The 6,845-nt window shown below is 45.2% G+C and overlaps 1 long non-coding RNA gene across 1 annotated transcript; it reads left to right on the top strand.

Annotated features, from left to right (window-relative positions):
• The first annotated feature begins 4,411 nt into the window (after positions 1–4,411).
• LOC141042083 (uncharacterized) lies at positions 4,412–6,155 on the top strand. The gene is made up of 4 exons (XR_012203904.1): positions 4,412–4,803; positions 4,895–5,515; positions 5,604–5,855; positions 5,935–6,155. It is a non-coding gene; the product is annotated as an uncharacterized lncRNA (long non-coding RNA).
• Positions 6,156–6,845: the final 690 nt, after the last annotated feature.

The following is a 6,845-nucleotide window of genomic DNA, read 5'->3' as shown; positions in this document are numbered from 1 at the left end:
CAAGTCTGTTAGAGGACCAAAATAGCATGGTTGTTGCAGGAGAAAGAAATGTGGGAGTAGCATACAGCATACATACCTACAACATGATCCAACTGTTGATTAACATTGGTTGCAGGAGCTAGCGAAGATTCATAAGCATTACCATAGGCAGTAGCTGCTGCAGGACAAATCTCTATTAGAGGACCAAACTAGCACGGTTGTTGCAGGACAAGGAAATGTGGGAGGAGCATTCATACCTTCATCATGATCCGCCTGTTGATAAACATTGGTTGCAGGAGCTAGCCAAGATCCATAGGCATTACCATATGCAGTAGCTGCTGCAGGACAAGTCTGTTAGAGGACCAAAATAGCATGGTTGTTGCAGGAGAAAGAAATATGGGAGTAGCATACAGCATACATACCTACAACATGATCCAACTGTTGATTAACATTGGTTGCAGGAGCTAGCGAAGATTCATAAGCATTACCATAGGCAGTAGCTGCTGCAGGACAAATCTCTATTAGAGGACCAAACTAGCACGGTTGTTGCAGGACAAGGAAATGTGGGAGGAGCATTCATACCTTCATCATGATCCGCCTGTTGATAAACATTGGTTGCAGGAGCTAGCCAAGATCCATAGGCATTACCATATGCAGTAGCTGCTGCAGGACAAGTCTGTTAGAGGACCAAAATAGCATGGTTGTTGCAGGAGAAAGAAATGTGGGAGTAGCATACAGCATACATACCTACAACATGATCCAACTGTTGATTAACATTGGTTGCAGGAGCTAGCGAAGATTCATAAGCATTACCATAGGCAGTAGCTGCTGCAGGACAAATCTCTATTAGAGGACCAAACTAGCACGGTTGTTGCAGGACAAGGAAATGTGGGAGGAGCATTCATACCTTCATCATGATCCGCCTGTTGATAAACATTGGTTGCAGGAGCTAGCCAAGATCCATAGGCATTACCATATGCAGTAGCTGCTGCAGGACAAGTCTGTTAGAGGACCAAAATAGCATGGTTGTTGCAGGAGAAAGAAATATGGGAGTAGCATACAGCATACATACCTACAACATGATCCAACTGTTGATTAACATTGGTTGCAGGAGCTAGCGAAGATTCATAAGCATTACCATAGGCAGTAGCTGCTGCAGGACAAATCTCTATTAGAGGACCAAACTAGCACGGTTGTTGCAGGACAAGGAAATGTGGGAGGAGCATTCATACCTTCATCATGATCCGCCTGTTGATAAACATTGGTTGCAGGAGCTAGCCAAGATCCATAGGCATTACCATATGCAGTAGCTGCTGCAGGACAAGTCTGTTAGAGGACCAAAATAGCATGGTTGTTGCAGGAGAAAGAAATGTGGGAGTAGCATACAGCATACATACCTACAACATGATCCAACTGTTGATTAACATTGGTTGCAGGAGCTAGCGAAGATTCATAAGCATTACCATAGGCAGTAGCTGCTGCAGGACAAATCTCTATTAGAGGACCAAACTAGCACGGTTGTTGCAGGACAAGGAAATGTGGGAGGAGCATTCATACCTTCATCATGATCCGCCTGTTGATAAACATTGGTTGCAGGAGCTAGCCAAGATCCATAGGCATTACCATATGCAGTAGCTGCTGCAGGACAAGTCTGTTAGAGGACCAAAATAGCATGGTTGTTGCAGGAGAAAGAAATGTGGGAGTAGCATACAGCATACATACCTACAACATGATCCAACTGTTGATTAACATTGGTTGCAGGAGCTAGCGAAGATTCATAAGCATTACCATAGGCAGTAGCTGCTGCAGGACAAATCTCTATTAGAGGACCAAACTAGCATGGTTGTGCAGGAGAAGGAAATGTGGGAGGAGCATACATACCATCATGATGCATTTGCTGGTAAACGTTTGTTGCAGGAGCTTGCCAAGATTCATTAGGATTACCATACGCAGTAGCTGCTGCAGGAAAAGTCCTGGTTGAAGTGTCAAGCATTGTGTTGTTTCTCCATTGGCTCTGCAGGCTTTGGACCTCTCTTTGCTCGCTCGTGGAGGGCTGATTCCAGGGCTCCACACTGTCTGAGACCAGAGGGTACGGCAGCACCTGCTGCTCAGCCTGTGGCAACTCCAGGGACAAATGCTCCTTGTGTAGCCTATCTTCAGTAATAACAGTTGATCCCATCTTTGCGAATACTTCAAACAACTGTAACCGCGCATCATCAAGTGCAGCAGGGTTGCCATGCATGTCCTTGAGCTTAAGCGCAATGGACCTCCCTTGACGGAGCAATTCTGAAAATGATTTGTTTTCATCCAAAGTGACACGGCCGCCGTCGTTCTTCCATGCCCTGCTTGATTCAGCAGCAGCCATTTGTTTCCCAGCATGAGGCATGATGCACTTCCTCTTCTTACTGGACATGCCAGCAGTGTCCACTTGCTGCAATATCCTCTCTACAGCGACATTCAACACATTTCCAGACTCTTGCACAAATGTTTGTGCCACGAGGGGAGCACTTCTTTTCTGTACATCAGCTGTGACATTCTTACATTTTCCCACATGGGACTGGAAAATTTTGTTTGGCTTGACGTTGAAAATATCCTGGCACATTAGACATCGGAACTTCTTACGTTCTGGTAACGAGAACACATATGGATGATATGGATTGGGTGAAGCTCTCGGTTTAAGTGGGTTCCTAAAGATGGAAACTGGCATAGTTAATGGCAAGGCCATGGAAATGATGCAAGGGAAAAACAATGGCAATACCGAGATAACAATGCAAGTAGCAATATACTTACTCAAATATTTTTGTGCAATACAACCTCAGATGGCCAGTTATTGCAATGAAGACAGCATTAGGATCAGCTGCCAATTCCCTACATGCACACTGAGTTAAACATAATATTCAATCCAGAAATTGAGCACAAAAAAAATTCAGAAATAGAGCATAGGTACAAAATTGAAAGATAAAGCACAAATAATTACTTCTTGCCATGTATGAACAAAGAGATATCCTTTATGGTGTCATTAAGAAAAATGGTATTGGTGAAATCAGTCTTCAACCCCTCTAATGGCTTCACTTTCGAATTGAAATACTGAAGAAGCGTATCACCATCAGAACCTCCTTCCTTCGATCCCAGCAATTCTGCTTTGCGGCACAGAAGGTATAGATAGGGATGCTGGTCATTACCAATAAGTAGTCTGATATAATTCTCAAGCTGTGCCCATCTATCCTCGTTTACTAAATTCTGGGCAAAGGCGATGTCAAATCTGCAAATTACAGGCTTAATCAGACATAAGATCAATGTTGATTAACAAAAATCTGCAAATAATACAAGTTGAAGTATCACCTGAAGCAACCAACACTAATATGGTATTATAAAAACTACAGTAATCAAAATCACGAAAACACTTTATGTTTACTATGTTTTGTACTGCTGTAGCATGTACTGGTGTTTATGAATTACAACTCATGTCTTACAGGATCATATCCTTGAGAAAACAACAGATGCACAAATATTTTTGAGATGAAAAAAAAATGATTGGAACAATTAGCAAAGTTGAATTCATAAACTTTAAGATAAACACTTGAAGTAAATAAATGCAATGACTTATGCAAAGTAAAGTGCAACAGCTCGGATCGAAATCATATAACCTTGGCAATGTCAACAAGCACAACCAAACAATTCCGCAGAGGTAACATATTATTTATTTTTTGCGGGGAAAGGTAACAAATTATTAACACAAATGCTTCCATTAATATTCAGATCTTGTACAATAACAACTACACTAAGTATCAAGCATCCATCAGGTACTAATAATAATACTGTACCTCTAGATAAGCAGGTCCTCCCCAACGAAAATAAGTGTCTGAGTCAATTCTGGTGGCAAACGGCCTGTCTAAGGCCTCCGTGTCGTGTGCAAGGCCCGGTTTAGGCATGATGACCGAGGCAAATTTGACAATTTTGACCTCGGAACGAAATCAATTCACAGAATGAACTGCCCATGAAACTATTTCACTCCCCTGACCTTTTTGTCCAGCGCCCGCCACACCCAACGGTGCAGCGCCTAGCTCGGGGGCGTTGCACTCCAGTCCACCGTGGCATCCCCGGGCCCCGGACCCAGCAGTGCAGCGCCTACGAGGTAGGCGCCACACATGTAATGTGCAGCGCCTAGCCCGTAGGCGCTGCACTATGACTTAGATGGCAGCCGCCCACTCCCCCTCCCCCACCCCACCCATTCGTTCCAGGAGTTACAGAACAGCGCGGGCGGCTTCCTCCTCTCCCCCTCTCAATCCCCTCTCCCAAATCCTTCAGATCGGACGATTTGATCCGTGCATTTCTTCACCAATCCATCCTAGAAGGTACTCTCCTCCGATCCCCTTCTTTCTATCCATACAAAATATGGTATTTCGAAGATTTGGGGAATCCTTGTTTGATTTGATTAGATATGGATCTTGCATGTATTAGAAATTTGCATGTATTACAACCCTTGTTTGTTTGATTTGTGGAACCCTAGTGTATTTTATTTTATTGAAAAGATATGGTTGGATATATAGATTGACATGTTATTTCTATGGAAAAGTTATTTGTATGAAGTAGGCCTAGTTTAGTTTTGGATACATATGCTTTGAATTATACTTGTATTGAGAAAAATGCTTTGGATACATATGCTTTGAATCTTGCATGTAGTAGGCCTACTTTAGTTTTTTTGAATTGAAAAGATAATCGTGTTGACAAGAATGCTTTGTTGAAATTGTTAGGATGGTTTGGCTTCTCGATGATCATTGGGACAAACAACACCGGTCGTACGCTATGTCGGTGGAGCAGCGGGTAATACTGAAAGTGGCCGGTGTTATGAATTTCGTATTTTTTTTCAAACACAAATGCCCCATATGTAATGTTATGATTTGTTTGTTTGTAGGAGCTTGCACCTCTGAAGCTTCGGTCTCACGGGATCAGCCTTGGATGGATGCGCTATGATGAGCGGTACACACCGTATGTAAGGGAGGCATGACTTCTCCCTTTCATTCAGTTGGTCCGCCGGTCGACGCCACCCAACAATGCTGCAGCACTCACCGCGCTTATTGATCATTGGAGGCCGGAGACACACACTTTCCATCTTCGGACCGGGGAGATGACCGTGACGCTGCAGGATATTGCTATGATCACCGGTCTTCCTATCGATGGCAATCCTTTATGTATGAACACCGATTCTGATGGGTGGCGCGCGCAGATGCATGCCCTTATCGGTATGGTTCCTCCGGAGCCTCGGGAACCAGAAGCAGAAGATAAGAAGAAGGAAAGAGTCGTAGCGGGCGCTACTTTCACGTGGATATCATCGAACTTCAGTACTTGCCCTGAGGATGCTAATGAGGACATGGTGAAGACATATGCTCGTGTCTACATGTGGTACGTGATATCCAGGACTATGTTTGCTGATGGCACAGGCAAGAATGCTCCATGGATGTGGCTGAAGGCGTTGACCATCTTCGATGGCAAATGGAGTTGGGGTTCGGCGACACTGGCTTACTTGTATCGACAGGTATGAAGTTGTTTCCTTTTTTCACTTCATTGATACATTATCAATGCGCTCTTGTGGCAAATTTGACCATGTTCTCTTTTATGTGCAGTTGGACGAAGCCTGTTGTAGGCACACTGGAGGTATTGGTGGTTGTCTGCTCGCACTTTCCATATGGAGCTAGGAGCGTTTGCCGGTTGGAAGACCGAAGACCGTGAAGTACGAGGATTGGGACGACAAAGACGACCCACTACGGCTCCCCACTTGGGCTTACAAGTGGGATGTGTTAAATGAGACGACGGATGATCCCTCGGTAATGTACAAGTTGTACAAGAGCGAGCTGGACGCGATCACGCCTGAGCAGGTGAACCGACATTGCATAAGTGATTATCATGCTTGTATCTTAACTCGATATCAATTTTGCATTCAATCCCATTTTGCAGGTGGAATGGGAGCCGTATGGAAAAGGAGAGAGTTTTGGTAACCCTATAGAGTTCAGGCTGAATCCGATGTGCACTAGGGATAGGGATCTCTGGCATATGCGGTGCCCACTGATATGCAATTGGGCGGTTGAGCTTCACCTGCCACATCGGGTGTTCCGCCAGTTTGGTTTGTTCCAGCCACACCCGCCGGAGTGGGAGGACACGGACAAGTTGCTACACGCATAAGATATAATTAACCTTGAGCACTTAGCGGCTTCTCGACGGTTTCGATGACGCTAATATTCTGTTTCTAACTTGCAGGTTGGATAGGAAAAAGCAGCGGAAGATCAAGGATTGGGCCAAGCATCACAGGAAGTATGTCGTGCAGTTCGCTCTTAGTGTGGAGCAAGCAAGGGCTAGAAAACGAGCCCAGCTTCGTGAGCACTGCCTGATCGCGTTCAACAACTATCTCACATGGTTTCTTGCAAGTACCCGCGTGGAGGTATGCAAGCCGTGTTGGGGAACGTAGTAATTTCAAAATTTTCCTACGCACACGCAAGATCATGGTGATGCATAGCAACGAGAGGGGAGAGTGTTGTCCACGTACCCTCGTAGACCGACAGCGGAAGCGTTATCACAACGCGGTTGATGTAGTCGTACGTATTCACGATCCGACCGATCAAGTACCGAACGTACGGCACCTCCGAGTTCTACACACGTTCAGCTCGATGACGTCCCTCGAACTCCGATCCAGCCGAGTGTTGAGGGAGAGTTTCATCAGCACGACGGCGTGGTGACGATGATGATGTTCCACCGACGCAGGGCTTCGCCTAAGCTCCGCAACGGTATTCTCGAGGTGTAATATGGTGGAGGGGGGCACCGCACACGGCTAAGAGATCTCAAGGATCAATTGTTGTGTCTCTGGGGTGCCC

The sequence above is a fragment of the Aegilops tauschii genome, chromosome 2 (assembly GCF_002575655.3).
Source record: "Aegilops tauschii subsp. strangulata cultivar AL8/78 chromosome 2, Aet v6.0, whole genome shotgun sequence".
Lineage (NCBI taxonomy): Eukaryota > Viridiplantae > Streptophyta > Magnoliopsida > Poales > Poaceae > Aegilops > Aegilops tauschii.
The sequence above is the reverse complement of the archived record's forward strand: the minus strand, read 5'-3'. Positions and strand labels throughout refer to the sequence as shown.